This window comes from Urocitellus parryii, chromosome 9 (assembly GCF_045843805.1).
Source record: "Urocitellus parryii isolate mUroPar1 chromosome 9, mUroPar1.hap1, whole genome shotgun sequence".
Classification (NCBI taxonomy): domain Eukaryota; kingdom Metazoa; phylum Chordata; class Mammalia; order Rodentia; family Sciuridae; genus Urocitellus; species Urocitellus parryii.
In genome coordinates this window covers 116,381,478-116,400,141 of record NC_135539.1, presented here as the reverse complement: position 1 = coordinate 116,400,141, position 18,664 = coordinate 116,381,478, and the positions used below count along the sequence as shown (strand labels likewise).

General features: G+C 41.6%; 1 protein-coding gene and 1 pseudogene across 1 annotated transcript in view; both read right to left on the bottom strand.

Annotated features, from left to right (window-relative positions):
• The window catches only part of Tnni1 (troponin I1, slow skeletal type), a 112,507-nt gene that overhangs the window by 79,402 nt on the left and 14,441 nt on the right, over positions 1 to 18,664 (bottom strand). The window lies entirely within an intron of this gene.
• LOC113188746 (elongin-C pseudogene) lies at positions 13,464 to 13,751 on the bottom strand (annotated as a pseudogene).

The window sequence follows — 18,664 nt, the reverse complement described above, 5'->3', positions numbered from 1 at the left end:
TGCCCCAGAGGAAGCTCTTGGTGGCCTGGGCCTGTGTGTGTCATCCTGAAGGTTAAAGGCCTGAAGAAAAATCTCACTTTTCAGAACTGTTTCGGGGGTTTTTCATGTCAGGTTGTCAGGCAGGATTTTATCTGGCCCAGTGGCAACTTTACAGGTACACTGGAGCTTTTCTGACCCCCAAATGCCCCAGGTCCTGCAGATCCTATATCTTCTACCCTGGGCAAGCCTTCAGGCTTCATTTATAACCTTGGGTTGCTGAATTTACTTTCTTTCAAGAATATAGTTAAGAATGTTGTGATCCAGAAAATGAAATCTTTATCTCGGTTTTTCTTGTCTGCTCCCATAAGAAACATCTTTCCTCTATCAAGGCCCATCATATGTAATGAAGACCCTCCAAGACTGAGATGAGAACCCAGTCAGTGTGTCTTGCAGAAACACTGCCATCCTCATCTGACTCCACCAAATTGTAGAAGAAGAAACCTGGAGAATTCCGGATCTTTCTTGCCCTGAGCAAGTAACAGATAAAGAGGTACATTAAATTGCAGAACTGCGGATCAGTGTTAGAGACCATGGGGTTCCTGCACAACTATGCGGACCTCTGGAGGGTTTCCTCTGTCTCTTCAGTATTCAGTACCCTGTAGAGATGAGCCTTGGTGTTCTGCCCAAGACTTTACAAAATGAGTAAATGCCTGTATTTCCTTCTTTGGTCTGGACTTTTCTCCTCTGGAGTTGTGGATCAGTTGATAGATTTCACTGGGGATATGTCAACCTGTTCTGTGGAATGCTCTTAGAGATGGTTGAGGAAAGGAAAGTGGGAAGGTGGTCACACTTGGATTTCTTCCAGAGGATCTTAAAGCACCATGTAAATAAAGTGGCTGAACAATGTGTCATCCAAACTAGAGTGGTTTTGATAGTGACTAATATGGTGACAGTATTCCCAACTTCACTAAGATAGCATGGCTGTCTGAGACAATCCAGTATGTATGTAAGTGTTTTTGTCACCCTGCTTGTGACTTAGTGAGTGCATGTGTCTTAGGTGCTAGCGAGGCAGCATTGGAGATAAAGGAAGCCAAGCAGTTTCTGCCCTCTCTGCTGGTTTTCCAGTACCTCACACCACTGGCTTCCCTGTATGCTGCCAAGCATGTGAGCTTGGTCTTAGCCCATTTGTGATTAAAAACACTTTGGGGCCAGGCATGGTGGCACATGCCTATAATCTCAGTGGCTCAGGAGGCTGAGACAGGAGTTCAAAGCCAGCCCCAGCAACTTAGCAAGGCCCTAAGCAACTCAGTGAGATACTGTCTTTAAACAAAATACAAAAAAAGGGCTGGGGATGTGGCTCAGTATTTGAGTGCCCCTGGGTTTAATCCCTAGTACAAAACAAACAAACAAACAAACAAAAACCACTTTTGTGATCTAGTTGAGATGAAGATGATGTTGGGGTTATCCACCAGGCAAACAGGCATGAGCCTGATGTTGAAACCACAGGCCAGTAAACATCATCAATACTTGGGACACTATGATGCCTAAATTTTCTCAGAGCAGGGAAAGTCACTCTGGCTGACCTCAGTTACATAACTGTGCGCAGAATGCCTCTACCCAGCCAGCAGCACCCACATCTGCAGAGACAATGCAGTCAGAGCTCATTTCTATAGGGGGTTCTAAGATGGAATATGGCATATCACAAGGGCTTGGTTGCTCCTCAAGACTCTTAAAATGTCTAAACTTCTGCTCCTCTCTGTGAGCTCTACTATCTAATCCACCTGGGTTGATACTTTAAGAGCTCCTGGGGATGAAGTCAGGCATGTCAGGTAGGCAGGCCCTTCCCTTCCCTGGAGTCCTCTATGCTACTTCCTCCCCCATCACCATCCTGATGTCACATCTTCTCTCTCCCTTCCTGCTGCAAAGTCTTCCTTTTCCCCACTGAACACAAGTGAAAGGGACTTGAGTGTAAGGGTGAAGGAAAATGGGGACATGTGGCTGATTTATCTCTGCACATCAGCCTAAAGAGCTCAGAGGTCCAGACTGGGCCAGAGATTTCTTGCATGTCCATCCATCCATCTTCATTTACTCATCTGTCTATCCATACAGCCAGCAAGCTATCTCTCTGTCTTTCCATCCATCCCTCCATCCCTCCATCCTTCCATTCATTCAGAAGATATTTACTAAGGTCCCACTCTGTGCTGGTTAAGTACCACCGGTGCTAAGAATATAAAGAAGAATATAACTTAGATCTGAACATCAAGGAGTTTGCAACCTAATGGATAAACCACTAGTATGGCTCCAAAGTCTTTCAGGGGCACAAGAGAAGGGACATAGGGGAGAGTGAGTGGACAAAGGATGAACACTTTTTTTTCCCCCTGGAGGAAAAAGAGGTGATTCAGAATTGGATAGGAGACAAAGAGAAGGGGCAAGATCTTGGAACAGAATTGGTCAACTAAGGAATTGAAGTTCATCAGCACATCTGACACCTAGGATGAAAAGACAAGAGTTTCAGATGGCGGGGGCTGGGGATATAGCTTAGTTGGTAGAGTGCTAGCCTTTCATGCACAAGGCCCTGGGTTCAATCCCCAGCACCACACACACACACACACACACACACACACACACACACACACACAAAGGCACAGGGGTGCATGCCTGTAATCCCAGCAACTTAGGAGACTGAGGCAGGAGAATTGCAAGTTCAAAGCCAACCTCAGCAATTTAGCAAGGCCCTAAGCAACTTAGTAATACCCTGTCTCAAGATAAAAAGGGCTGGAGATATGGCTCAGAAAAAAAAAAAAAAAATCCCAAGGGACACTGATATTTGAGGGTGGCACTCATTTTGTGCTGTGCCAGGGGAGACCTAGGAAGTGTGGAGATGCCTGGGAAGAAAATGAACAGAGGAGTCAAGGAGGGTAAGTGGTAGGTTGAGGCTTCTAGTGCTCTTACTACAGGGGTATTTGTCCCTTTATTACCAAGCCATTTAGTAGTCTCTCCCCTTCTATACATCCTGGAAAATGTGTGAGTTGTCCCCCCAGTTTCTTCTTGGGAGGCTTTAGGATTCTGGAGAGCTAAAGAAATGAATTTGGGAAACCTGATGGCTTCGGGAGCGAAGGCCTCACTGCACAGATTAGAATATTTTCCTTAAACACTCATTGCCTTCCATGTTTCCCAGGGGGCATTCAGAGCCATTTCACAGCTAACGTGGATCCCAAAAAAAGTAAGAGCCCTGAGATCGCCAGGAACCAGTACACTTTCAAAGGTCCAGTGTTAAATTTGCAGTTTGCATCTCAGCTTTATCGTCACTCATTAAAAATACTATTAAGAATAGAATAGACAATGATTGATGTATGTACATTCCATGTATGTATTATATATCAAAATACATTCTACTGTCATGTATGACTAAAAAAAAATAAATAAAAATTTAAAAAAATACTATTAAGAATAATAAGCCTATAATCCCAGCCACTAGGGAGTCTGAGACAGGAGGATCACAAGTCAGCCTCAGCAACTTAGCGAAGCCCTAAGCAACTCAGTGAAACCCTGTCTCTAAATAAAACATAAAAAAGGCTGGGGATGTGGCTCAGAGTTAAGCATCCCAGAGTTCAATCCTGGGTACTCAATAATAATAATATTGATAATAATGAAAAATTATTGAGCACTTACACAATCATCTCCTTTAATCTTCATAGTCACGAAGTGATTTAAGGACTATTTTTGCATGTGAGAAAACCAAGGGATTGAGCAGTAAGTAACTAACTTAGTGGCCGTGTAACCATGATCTAGACATCAGTTCTCCTCTGGCATGAAAAAAGAGCTCAGACCACCTCAATATTCTTAGACACTAGTACTGAATCTTAATAAAAAGATGATGTTTAAAATTTCTTATTGCTACTTATGCATGGTGGCACATGCCTATAATTCCATCAACTTGGAAGGCTGAGGCAGGAGGATCACAGGTTTGAAGCCAGCCTCGTAATGTAGTGAGACCCTAAGCAATGCAGTGAGACACTGTCTCAAAATAAAAAATAAAAAGAGTTGTGGATATGGCTCAGTGGTAAAGCACCCCTGTGTTAAATCCCCAGTACCAAAAAGAAAGAAGGAAAGAAACAAGCAAAAGAAAAAAATACTTATTGACGATAGGTAGAAATTTTTGGAAAATGTGTAAGCTTATTATGTAGCATCCCTGGCCATGTGGGTGGTATGTAAGGTGACAAGGCAAGTCAAAGGGAGCTGGAGAATGGGGCCCAGCATTCTTGACCTGCATTCTCTCAGTCTCTGCATTCAGCATTCCTAAAATCTCTCAGGGTTTACTGGAGAAATGAGCTCAGTTGCTATCTTAGTCCATTTCCTGTTGCTCTGAAAAAAAATACCTGAGGTTAGATACTTTATAAGGAAGAGAGGTCTGTTTTGCTCACAGCTGTGAACATTCAAGAACATGCTACCAAAACTGGCTTCTGGTGAGGATCTCGTGGCAGATAACACCTGGTAGGGGGTTGTGAGAGACAGAGGTTTTATAGTCAGAGAGGAGGCATGATGGGAAGGGGCCAGGCTTGCTCTTTTATAAGAACCTATCCCACTCCTGGGAGACCTAACCCATCTTGTGAGACCAGCATTGAGCCCTTTCAGAGGACACTTGGGATTCAATTACCTCCCACTAAGCTCCACCTCTTAAAGGTCCTCCCACCTTTTAACACCATAGCATTGGGTCCAAGCTTCTGGCACGTGAAACTTCCAGGGGCGAATCATATCCAAACCACAGCAGTTGTCAAAAGAAAAGCCAGAAAAGGCAGTGTGTGGCTGTCATAAAGATAAAATACCTGGAGGCAAGAAAAGGGGGAAAACATGTGGAAAAGAACAAAATGGATAGACTCCAGGGGGCTCCCGATCAGGGAGAGCTGATTTTCAAGTTGAAGTTGATACTGTGAAGCACAAAGAATGTTCCAGGGGAGCTTGGAAGGTGATTCAGAAACTCACAGGGGTGGCTGGCTGGGTCCTCAAAGATATTGTGAAACAGTCCAAATAGCTCTTTAAATGACCACTTCCTCTTCTCCTTCCCTCAGCCCTGGGACCTGACAGCTATGTAGGGCCACTGCCCTCCTGCTCCCTTGGTAGCCTCTGTCCAAAATAGGCAATAGACTGCGTGTGGTGGCTCTCCGTCAGCGGGGGAGGGAAAGGCAGGAGGAGCAGGGAAGGAGGGGAAGGTTCTTCCTCAGAGGCCAGAACAAGAGGGGGGACAGGGAGTCCCAGGGCTGGTAAGCAAGAGAGCTTCTCTAGGGAGTGTGTAGCCAGGGAGGTTGGCTGAAGGCTCAGGAGGACTTTTCCGACAGCCCCCGGCCCAGTCGCTCCAGCTTTCCCTTGCTCCTGATCAGTTTGCTCCCCTCCTGCTTTAAACCTCCCTTCTCCCCATTCCGGGGTCAGGACACCCAACCACAGCTGCTGGGGCTTCTCCGTGATCATCTGCTAATCTGCCTCAAGCAGCAAAGTGGATTGGAAATGATCTGGCTTTAAGCAACACGCTTGTTCCATCGGGGTCCACGTGGCACTCTCAAAGAGAGGAGAAGATTGGATGACTTTTGCGGGGGAAGGATTTCACTCAAAAGACAAGCTTAAGAAATATGGAGTTTACCAGGCTGGCAGCTCTGGTGGGGGCCAGGAATCGCAGCTGACTTTCCTCAGGGGTTGCTTTAGGTGGTGTTGGTTGATGCTTTATGATAGTGTGCAGAAGGAATTCACAGTTCAAAAGATAAGACCTGTGAACAAGGTTGCCACCTGCTGGTGAATTTAGGAAGGCAGCCTAGGCTTAGACAAATAATTTTTGACCAGGATTACTTGGTACTTACTTTGTTGTTGTTGTTCTTTTTAGTTATACATGACAGTAGTATGTATTTTGACATATTATGTATACAAGGAGTATAAATTCCTATTCTTGTGATTGTACATAATATGGAGGGTACTAAGCCAAAAAAGTGTCCTGGAGACACTGGTCAGAGAAAAGGTCTTCCAAGGTAGTAGAAGCTAAGTTTTGCAATTCAAGACACTCTTCTCTCCATTGCAAATGTTCTCTCCCTGAAATCAATTTCCCATCATCCATCCAGACAGAAAACTGGTACTGAGCACCTAGTATATAGTGGGCATTGAGCTAGGTGCCAGGAGGATCAGGGCGTGGCAGAGAAGGGCTGGCAGAGCAGGGCACTGGGAATTGAGAGAGGAGAAGAACTTCACTGTGGGAAGCCAGAGGCTTCTAGGAGAGGTGCCATGCTAATGAGCTGGCTATAAAGGATGGTTAGAAGAGTTGGGGGGCGTGGCCAAATGGCAGAGAGCTTGCCTATCATGCCAGAGGCCTTGGGTTCCATCCCCAGCTACACACACACACCAAACTTAGGGATTTTTTTTTTTTACAGCAATCATTTATTTATTTTAGCATCTCCTGGTTCTGGGGTTTTACTGAGCTCGCCTATATAGCTCTTAGCGTCTCCCCTGGGACTGCAGTCAGATGATTGCTGCCTGGAGTCATCATGAAGGATTCCTTGCTCCTGGCTGGAGGCTGAGGCTGGCTGTCAGCAGGACCATCAGCAGGAGCTGATGTTTCCCCACAAGACCTGGACCCTCCCACATTATGGCAGCTGGAATTACATAGGCACACCCCCAGAGAGAGCCTGGAGGAAGCTGGCTTGCTTTTTGAAACCTAGGACATAGACACCACCTCTTGGTGTCTGCATAGCAAGGTTCTGGAAGTACTACGGCAACCATCTTTGGAAAATACAAGTTGCCACAGGCAGAAAAACCATTTCAGGTGGCCTTTCCACTGATGTGACTTCTGAAGGTACATGTTCTGAGAGGAAGCAGCTTTCATAGACTGAGCATCACCAGTGAAGTATCCACTGAGCCATCGGCCCTAAGACATTTCTCCTACGAGAAAACGCGAAGAAAGGGGAGAGGCATACTGAAGTGGGGGAGGCAGGAGGCTGAGATCGATGGCCAGTACCAGCTGGCTAAGGCCGTGGAGAGGAGGCCATCACCCAAAGCTCTGACTAGACTGGTTATTGTGGTGGGGGAAGTTCGGAGGGGGGGTGTCATTACAGCAAGTAGCCAGGAAGAGCCAGAGGCTATTGCCAAACTGAGAGGCGAAGTGGACAGGGCAGAACAAGGAAGCAGCAGTTAACAAGAAGTCATAGTGCAGCAAGATGGATAAGATATGTCCCCAACAACCACAACACAAGGCAGATGTCAGTTTGAGGTAAAACAGAAGCAGACAGCAGTTATCAGGCAAGGGCTAGAGCAAGATCTGGGGCAGAGACAAGACAGAGCCTTTAGGTAGGAAGGCAGGTTGGTGTTGAGATGACCACGGAGGGAGTGGGCTCAAGGACAACAGCTGAGGTTGAGGTTCAAGGCCTGTGGTGGAAGCAAGACTCCAGTGTTCAGGATGCTCCCTATCAACTGCAGGCCTTATAAAAAAAGACGCACAAACCTGGTGTAAAGGCCAGGAGAGTGAGGAATCCAGTGTGGCTGGAGAAGTGAGATGTTTTCCCCCAATCCCTTGCTCCATAGTGAGCTCCGGCTGTCTGGGCCCAGAGACCCAAGTGCAAGGACTCATGAGCTTCCTTCCCTATGGGCATTCCATGACCCAGCTTGGAGAGAACTTGCTTTGCTTGTTCAGATACGAATGAACTGTGTCCCACAAATCTTTGTGACTTGAAATTTAACCTCATTTAAGAGGATGGAAATTAATCTGACTCTAGGGTTCACTGGTGCCGTCTCTGGAAGGTGATAGAATTAAAGTCATTAGGGTGAAGTCCCCATGATAGGATTCTGGTGGTTTTATAAGAAAAGGGAGACAGACCAGAAAAGATACACACACACACACACACACACACACACACACACACCTGCTCCCTGTCTCTTGCCCTGTAATGTCCTGTACTGCTTTGGGACTCTCTGTCAGCAAGAAGGCCATCACCGGATGTGGCCTCTCGGTCTTGCATTCCTGGAAGCTAATGTAAATCTGCTTTCTTTATAACTTACTTAGTGCCTGGTATTATATTATTGGCAACATAAAATGGATTAAAACAAGGGCTAAATGGCTGCAAGATATTAAAGTCTATCTACAGTGTTTTTCATTGCTTATGAGCATTGGAGCTCCTTCGCCTGAGTTCCCCTAAGTGCAGATTTATGTGACTCAGAAGATTAGGTTTCTCTTCCTGGTTCAGGACATACAGAAGTGATACCAACAGAACTTTCCTTTTTAGCTGTGGTCCTTTGCTACAAAGAACTAAGAAACATCAAGAGGTTCAAATACTTGGAGGACAGGATTGGATCTTGGTCAACTTGGATAAACTGAGTCCTCGGACATATCTAGCTCATACTAAATGTCTGAGAAGGAAGGGAAGGAAGGAAGAAAGGAAGGAGGGAGGGACTTAGCAGTACAGATGATATAAAAAGCGATATCATGGTTTCTTTTTTTTTAATATTTATTTTTTAGTTCTCGGCAGACACAACATCTTTGTCTGTATGTGGTGCTAAGGATCGAACCCGGGTCGAATGCATGCCAGGCGAGCGCGCTACCGCTTGAGCCACATCCCCAGCCCGATATCATGATTTCTTAATCATACCTGATCTGGACTCTCCAGGAGAGCTTGAGAGTGTTGCTGGAAGCATCTAGTTTTTCATGGACATGCAGCATATAAGAGCATTTCTTTTAAAAAGCAAAAACAGCTGGGCTAGATGATGCACACCTATAATCCCAATGACTCTGGAGGCTGAGACAGGAAGATCTCAAGTTCAAGGCCAACGTCAACAATTTAGTGGGAAAAATTAAAAAATAAAAAGGACTAGAGATGTAGCTTGGTATAAAATATCCCTGGGTTCAATCCCCTGTACCCAAATAAATAAATAATCAAAAACAACTTTATAGATATTAGTTTATCTACCATATAATTTTCCAACTTGAAGTATACATTTCAGCAGTTTTCAGTAGACATTTAATATATTCACAAGGTTTTTTGTTTGTTTGTTTGTTTGTTTGTTTTCCTTCTTGCCAGTCCTGGGTATTGACGCAGGGCCTAGTACAAGTGCTCTACCACTGAGCTACATCCACACACTTTCTTATTTTGTTTTGAGACAGAGCCTCTCTAAGTTGCCCAGGCTGATCTTGAACTTGTGATCCTCCCACCTCAGCTTCCGGGGTGGATTTCAGGTGTGCACCCTCAAGCCTGGCTATTCACAGTTTGACAACCATCGCCACAATCAATTTCAGAACATCCTGTCACCCTAATAAGAAACCTGCACCCATGAGCAGTCACTTCCCATTTTCCCAGCAATCTCCCCAGCCCTACGCAACCACTATTCTACTTTCTGTTTCTATTAATTTACCTGTTCTGAATATTTCCTATGAATGGAATTGGGCAATATGTGGCCTTTTTTGGGTAGTACTGGGGATTGAACTCAGGGACACTCGACCACTGAGCCACATCCCTAGCCCTTGATATGTGGCCTTTTATGTGTGGTTTATTTCATTTAGCACAAAGTTTTCAGGGTTCATCTATGTTGTAGCATGTATCAGTACTTTGATGGACATTTAGGTGCTTTTTGCTTTTTGACTATCTTCAATAATGCTGTTATGATGACTGTCTCCCAAATTAACAAGTGAATTACAACTTCAACAGAGAACTTGTAGAATGTAGTCTTTGAGTCACCTCTTTAAAAGCCCCCTGTTCCTGCTGATGGGCAGAATCACAGCCTCTGACACAGGAGTCCCCTGTGTTTCTCCTTTACTAGCAAAGCAATAAACTTTCTTCTTCCTTTTTCTCATAATAATAATAATAATAATGGTGTTATGGATATTTGTATGTTTTCTGTAAGGATGTATATTTTATCTCTTTTGGGAACATATTGAGGAGTGGAATGGCTGGGTCATATGGTAACTGTTCCTTAGACCTTGAGAAACCGCCAGACTATGTTCCAAAGCAGTTGCCCCATTTAACATTCACAGCCTAAACGTATGAAGGCTCTTGTTTCTCCAGGCCTTGCTAAGACTTGTTATTATCAGTCTTCTGATCACAGTCATCCTAATGGGTACGGGTGGTATCTCACTAAGGTATCCACATGCATTTCCCTGATGACTGATGATATTGCACATTCTTTCCTGTGCTTTGGCCATTTGTATGTCTTCTTTGGAAAAATGCCTATTCAAATCCTTTGCTCATTTTTAAATCACTTACCTTTGGATTATTAAATAACCTTTCTTTCTTTTTTTCTTTCTTTCTTTCTTTCTTTAAACTGGGTGTTTACCATTGAGCTACATCCCCAGTCCTTTTTATTTTTTAATTTTGAGACATAGACTCTCACTAAGTTGTTGAGGATCTCACTAAACTTTCAAGGCTGGCCTCAAACTTGTGATCCTCCTGCCTCAGCCTCCTGAGGTCAGGCCTGTGCCACCACACCCAGTTAACATTTCTTAAACTGAAGTTCCATAAATGTTGTGTCTAGGGACCTGTGTGTTTCCTGTCAGGCTTGTTTGATTAGGTGCTTCCATTTTAATGCACTTCTACTTCTGGCCCAGATGGACTATCAGGGGTTTTCCTGCTTCAAACCACAACAACAAAAGGCAAAATACGTCAGACAACATTTTTCAAGACACTGGAAATCAGATAACAGAGCAGAGTGACCCTTAATAAATGAGAAACAAACAAGGTGAGCCTCCTAGGGAGTTTCCAGACAGTAGCACTGTAAGGGGAACCCCAGCAGAGCTCAACAGATTTCCTGAGTGGAGGTGAAGGAGCTGAGAGTCTGGGGAAATTTTGCCAGAATTCACCAGGCAAAGGAGAGAAAAGGACCTATGCAAAAGCGCCCTGCAGAGATCTCCAGGAGATTCAGGGAGCATTCAGTGGGGAGGAACAGATATCTGATATTCCTGGGAGGAACGATGGGGGTTGGGGGGAACCACTGCAAAGAATTAGAGGAAACAGTACCCAGAGGTCCTACAGGGTCAGGAGCAGGGCCTGTTCTTAGCAGGAATGGAACCTCATGAGTCACGGGGCATCCAGGAGAGTAAATGGGAAGAGGGCTGTCTTAATGAAAAATTAACCCCAGACTGAGTACACCCCCCTTACAAATCTTAAAAAGCAAGGCCTGAAAGGATCAGCTATTTCCCCAAACATAACCACATCCCAGAACCAAGCTTAAGCATTTATATAGGAAGACAAAAATGTCCATTGCCCTATAAGGTAAAAATTCACAATGTCTGGCATCCATTTAAAAAAAAAAAAAGTGCCAGGCAGACAAAGTAGCAGGAAAATGTGACCCACAAAGAGGAAAAAAAAATACCAATCCATTGAAAATGACTCAGAATTGACACAGAGACTGGAATTAACACACAAGGATATTAAAACAGATACTAGGAATCTTATGTGTTCAAAATATCAGCAGACACATGACAGATTAAAGAAATAAAAGACCCAAGTTTCACTTCTAGAGATTAAGACTGTAATGTATGAAAAATACACAGAATGAGGTTAACAGCAGATTAGACACGGCAGAAGAAAAAAATCAGCAAACTCAAAGGCAGCAATGAAAACTGGCCAAAATGAAATGCAGAGAGAAAAGATAAATTTTTAAAATAAAGAAAGCATCAGTAAACCGAGTTGACAACCCCAACCTAATATACACATAATTGTATTCCCTAAATGCAGAAGAAATATTTGAAGAATAAATAGCTAAAATTTTCCCACATTTGATGAAAACTGTGAACATACCCATTCAAGAAGCTCAATAAAGACCAAATAAAAGAATCATGAAGAGAAGTCAGGCACAGGGTCCCACACCTGTAATTCGAGCTACTCGGGAGACTGAAGCAAGAGGACCACAAGTTTGAGGCCAGCCTCAACAACTTAGCAAGACCCTGTCTCAAAGTGGAAAATGATATAGCTCAGTGGCAGAGAGGCCCTGGGTTCAATCTCTAGTACCAAAAGAAAAGAAAAGGCAAGAGAAGGGAAGAGAAAGAAAGAAGGAAGGACAAGGAAGGAATTAAGAAGGCAGGCAGGCAGGGAGAAGAGGTTCCAAACACATCACGATTGAATTGTCTAAAGCCAGTGATAAAAAGTCTTCAAAGCACCTAGAGGAAAAAAGACACAGTAAATAGAGAAGAGTAAAGATATAGAGGAGAGTTCTCACCGATAATTATGCAAGGAAGAGGGGAGTGGAGCAGCATCTTTAAAATACAAAAAGCAAAAACTTGAATTTTGTGCAAAGCCCCCTCCCCCACGCCAAAAAAACTCACAAAAGTCTCCTAACATTCAAGACCATGTTATTCAGCAATAGAGAAGAGTGGATACTGTTTTTTGTTTGTTTGTTTGTTTGTATGTTTTTCGGTACTAGAGATTGAACTCAGGGGCACTAGACCACTGAGCCACATCCTCAGCCCTATTTTGTATTTTATTAAGAGACAGGATCTCACTGAGTTGCTTAGGGCCTCATTGTTGCTGAGGCTGGCTTTAAACTCTATCCACCTTCCTCAGCCTCTCAAGCTACTGGGATTACAGGCCTGCACCGTTGCATCTGGCTGGATACTGTTATATGCTACCAGGATAGACCTCAAAAGCATTATGCTAAGAGTTCAGTCCTAAAAGACCACATATATTATATGATTTCATTTATATACATGAAATGTCCAAAACAGGCAAATCTACAGGGATGAAAAGTAAATCAGCAGTTGTTAGGGTGGGGGTGGAGGCATGGAAGAATGGAGAGTGACTTGTAATGGGTACTCCAGGTTTCTTTGGGGAGGGATAAAATATTCTAAAATTAGATTGTAGTGATGGTTACAGAACTCTGAATATACTAAAAGCCTTGAAATTCATTAGGTCGTATACATTAAGTATGTACTTTTTAAAATATGTCAATCATACCTTAATAAAGTGGTTTTTTAATTTTTTTTATTTTTGTAGTTGTGTATGGACAGCATACCTTTATTTTATTTGTTTATTTTTATGTGGTTCTAAGGATCGAACACCTCACACATGCTAGGCAAGTGCTCTGCCACTAAGCTACAGCCCCAGCCCAATAAAGTGGTCCTTAAGAAGTTGAACTGTGGGCTGGGGATGTGGCTCAAGCGGTAGTGCGCTCGCCTGGCATGCATGCGGCCCGGTTTCGATTCTCAGCACCATATACAAACAAGGATGTGTCTGCTGAAAACTAAAAAAAATAAGTAAATATTAAAAAAAAAAAGAAGTTGAAGTGTACATTTTTCAGTGGGTGATTTGCATGGTATGTAAATTTTATTTCAATAGAACTACACATTTTTTAAGTGAAATAATGAAATTTTCAGATGTAGGAAAGGTCAAGTAATTCATAACCAGCAGATCTACAATATAAAAAAATGTTAAAGGAAGTGCTAAGATAGAAGTAAAAAAGAAGGAACAAATATAAAGATTAGGGATGTTTTTGTAACTGGAAAGAGTAAATTATTATAATTATTTTCTTTAACAATCTAGGAAGCTCACAGCTATCAGCAGTTCTAGTGCAAGTTCAGATGCAATTGGTGACTTGGGAATCCCATGGATCTGTGAGGGTAGTCAGCCTTCTAGGTAAAATACAGGCACACTTTTGATAGCACATGTGAAGGGCCCTCTTTAAAAATGGCTTGTTGGTGTCATTTTCTGCAAACTGACCAAGCCACTCAACATGACGTTTGTTGTTCCTGATGTGAGTGCATGTTCTCTTTTTACAGTCCATTCACAACCAGCAGAAGATGTCAATCAGACATACATTGCCTGGGGCTTTCACAGCCACCTTGGACTCTCCATCCTTAATGCTCTTATAAAATTCTGCTTTGGTTTCATAGGAGCTGAAGTAGTTTCCTGGTGAGGCTGAGAGACAGAGTCTGTCGGAATCAGGTTTTATTTCTCAGTGGATAAAATGCAAACAAGAAGACAGAGGAACAACATTTTTTTAGGTACTAAAAGAAAAGAACTATCAACATAGAACTCTGGGGGTTTTATTGTTGTTTTGCAGTACTGTGGATTGAACCTTGGGGTACTTTGCCACTGAGCGACCTCCCCTGTCCTTTTTATTTTTAATTCTGAGACAGGGTCTTGCTAAGTTGGCTTCAAACTCTTGGTCTACCTGCTTTAACTGAGATCAGAGATGTGCCACCATGCCCTGCTAGTCCACATAGAATTCTGTATCCAGAAAAATATCTTTCAGAAATGAAGAGTACCAAAAATGTTAACTACCTGGATAAAAATGTAAGATTTTTTAAATTTATTTTTGTGGTGCTGGGGATTGAACCCAGGGCCTCAGGTATGCAAGGCAAGCACTCTACCAACTGAGCTATATCCCCAGCCCTGTAAGGTCTTAAAATACTGTTTAAAACCTTTTTTAAAAAGGTGTTTAAGGACTGGGAATGTGGTTCAAGGGTAGAATGATTGTCTAGCATTCCTGAAACCCTGGGTTGGATCCCTAGTATTGTAAAAAAAAAAAAAAAAAAAAAGAAAAAAGAAAAAAAGAAAGAAAAATTGACTGTTTAATCAGAACAAAATAAATAACAATACATTTTAGGGTTTATAACATTTATAAAAACAAATGCACAACTGTGATAGTATAACTGCCAGGAGGGGAAAAACAGACATGCATCACTCCAAGGTTTTTATATGGATGCATGAAATCATATACTATCACTTGAAGGCAGATTTGGGAAGGCTAAAGACATATGGTATAAATCCTAAAGCAACCACTGAGATAACAAAATAACAAAGTACAGCTAGTAGTCAATCTAAGAGCATGAAAAAAAAAGGTGGGGGGATAGAAGAACATTAGAACACACGGGACAGATAGAAAACAAGTAGTAAGGCAGCAGGCTCAAACCCAGCCATGTCGACAATTATATTAAATGTAAATGGTCTAAACTTCCCATTTTACAAAGGAGAGATAGTTGGGCTGTTTGTTGTTGTTGTTGTTGTTGTTTTCAAGGACCATATTTCTCCATGTAATTGTCACCACTGCATAATTATGGCACCTATTTTTTTTTTAGTTCAAAAATTGGTTTATGACCTTTCATTGCATAATCACCACATGGTATAATTCTGTTCCTTACACCACTTAAAATGTAAACAGCAGCAATGTATTTACCACTGACATATGGATGAACATTTGTCTCCTCCTGTACTGAGAGCCTAGAATTCTCCATGCTAGCACATTGTGAGAATATTTCCAAAAGCTGACTTGGGTCATCTGTTTAGGGGGCTGCCATCCTAACAGTAAACACATCTTATATGTGTGGTGCTAAGGACAGTGCACCAAATAACCAAATCTGCACAAAATGTTTGGACACAGAAGGTTAAATTTTGCAAGTCCAAACTTTCATAACACTGTAGTAAATTTCTCAAGTTTAATATTTTGTCTATAATGCACAAATCAATAACAATTCATTTGTTAATTTTTTTCAGACCAGAAAAATGTTTGCTAAATTGTCATAAAGAATGTTGTGCATTGATTTGGACTATACAATTTTAACATGTATTCATGAATATTTTGTGCATCCTAATCTTACATCAAAGACAGTGTGGTAATTTGTAAGTAATACCAGGCAACAAAAAATAAGCTTCACATAATGGTTGCACCCCACTTTTTTGCAAAATAAAAAGTTGTCATAAAATCTGCAATAGTTATGCAGTGAAATACAGTAAGACTCAATTATTTGCTACCCATAGAAATGAACTTTATATAAAAACAAGGAAAGGATGGGAAAGCATGTACTATGCTAATGCTAGTCAAAAGAAAGTCAGTATTGCTGCATTAATCCCAGACACAGCTGATTTCACAGCAGACTATCACCAGGGATAAGGAGCATAATTTCATAAAAAATAAAGGGACTACTTCGTCCAGAAGGATGCAATGATCTTATGCTTATATAGCTTAATTGCCAAAGAGAGGAAAGAGCAAGCTCTCCTTGGCAAATAAACAAAACAAAACATTATGCTTAAATCTCAACTGCTCTTTCATATAAATATATAGAATACAAATTTTATATGACCCATAACCATAAGAAAACTAGACCCTCAGATGAGTTAATCATGGAAATCAGCAGATAAAGACTTTAAGAAAATTATAGTAAGCATGGTGGTACACACCTGTAATCTCAGCTACTAGGGAGGCTGAGGCAGGAGGATTGAGAGTTTGAGGCCAGCCTGGGCAATTTAGCAAGACCCTGTCTCAAAACAAAAAGGGCTGGGGATGTAACTCAGTGGTAGAGCACTTTCCTACATGGGTAAGGCCTGTGTTCAATCTCCAATACTGTGGAAGAAGAAAGGAAGGAAAGAAGGAAGGAAGGAAGGAAGGCATTCAGTGGCTAAAATTTGGATGAAAAAATAATAATCTGTAGGTCCAAATATTTAAGCAATACCAAGCAGGATAAATACAAACAAAATCATACTTAACATGTTGTAGTAAAATGAATAAAGACTAAAGATTAAGCAAAAAATCTTAAAAGCAGCCAGAGGGAAAAATAAAGGTACATTACACATAGGAGGAAAAATATAAATAAATATGAGATGCTTCTCATCAGATATAACTTTAGCTAAATATCCATTAAATGGTGAATAAGTAAAACGTGCTATGTTTGAACAATGGAATACTACTTGGCAGTAAAAAGAAGTAACTAGTACAGTTTCAGCCCGAATGAACCTTTTGAAGGTTATTCTAAGTGAAAAGAGTCAGATACAAAGGACCACATAGTGCATGATTTCATTTATATGAAATGTCTAGAAAAGCAGAATTGTAGAGACAGGGAGCACATTAGTGGTTGCCTGTGGCTAGGGGTGGGAATTGGGATTGATTACAAACGGGTAGGAGGAACTGCATGTGGTGTTGGAAATGTTCTAAAACTGGACTGTGGTAAAAGTTACACAATTCTTTAAATTTACTTTAAAAAAATCACTGAATCTTACACTTAAAATGGGTGAACTTTAGAGATGCAAACTACATCTCAATAAAACGACTAAGGAGGTAAAAGAAGCTACTGATTTAGAAAAGATAAGTGAAACGCATCAAACTGAAAAAGTATTATTAGCCACAATAGTAATTCTTACCAATCAAAGAGGAAAAGCACAACAGCCCAATTAGAAAAAGATTAGACGATAGGAATAGAAGGCGATCCTGATGACCAACAAATTTAGGGAAAGATACTTCACCTGAATAATAGCTGGTGGAAAACAAGTTAAAATCACAACGATGTGTCAACTTACACTCATCTGTCAAAAAAAAGTCTGACAATACCAAGTATTGGCATGGATGTAGTCAAGTTAAAAGTGTCCAGACTCTATAACCATCAATTTCACTCTTGGGTTGACTACTGGAGAAATACAAATATGTTCAATAAGGTGTGTATAAGAATTTCTATACGTAGCAAACAGCTTATCATAACCAAAAAAAAGTTAAGGCTGGGGATATAGCTCAGTTGGTAGAGTGCTTGCCTAGCATGCACAAAGCCCTGGGTTCAATCCCCAGCACCACCACCAAACACACGTACACACACACGTACACATACACCAAAAAAAAAAAAAAAAAAAAGAAAAGAAAGAAAGAAAGAAAAAAAGCTATATAAAATAAAACTGAGAGGTTATAGCATAATCATACAATGAGATATTATACAGCAGCACAGAATAAACCTTACAAAGAATAATGTTGAGTCAAAAAAAAGTTATAGAACTGAGGAAGCACATTTGCTTAGTGTGCACGAAGCCCTGTATTAAATCCCTACCACACACACACACACAAACACATACACACACACAAGAAAAGTATAGAATATACTTTGCCCTTCAAACAATGCCCTTCATAGAGTTAAAATATGTGGTGCATATGTAGCATATAATGTAGCAAAAGTATAAATGTTGCTGGGAATGATTAACTTCCAATTCAGACTAGTATTTCCTCTGCAGATAGGAATGCAATGAAGAACCAGCCTAAACCATGCTTGTAGTACTTTATTTCTTAAACTGCATGTCACTTGTTTAAATGGTATACATCAACTTTTTGGGCCTGCAGTGTCCAGATACTTGGTCAAACATTATTCTGGGTGTTTCCATGAGAGTATTTTTGGATGAACCAGGCACATTGGTGCACACCTGTAATTCCAGCAACTCAGGAGGCTGAGTAGGATCCCAAGTTCCAGATCAGCCTCAGAAACTTAGGGAGACCCTGTCTCACAATAAAAAATAAAAAGGGTTGTGGGGAGGTATAACTCAGTGGTAGAGCACTCCTGGTTTCAATCCTCAATACTACCAAAGGGGAGGGGGAAACAGCTGTATAGAGGAGACCTCATGCTGAAAGACAGTGGAATAACTAGAAGCACAGACACCCTTAATAGAGTTTAGGCTAAAGTGAAAGTAAGTGCAAATACTCTACATCAGCTTTTAAAAAAATTTTTGGACTGTAAATTGGAAGATTATTCAAAGTGACACTTAACCAGGGACACTTAACACTGAACCACATCCCTAGTCCTTTCTATTTATTTATGTATCTGTTTGTTTGTTTTTATTGTGAGACAAGGTCTCACTAAGCTGCTTAGGTCCTTGCCAAGTTGTTGAGGCTGGCCTTGATCCTGCCATCCTCCTACCTCAGCCTCCAAGACCTGCACCACAGCACCAGACTAGATATCTCATTTCTTAATAGTGGTTTTGCA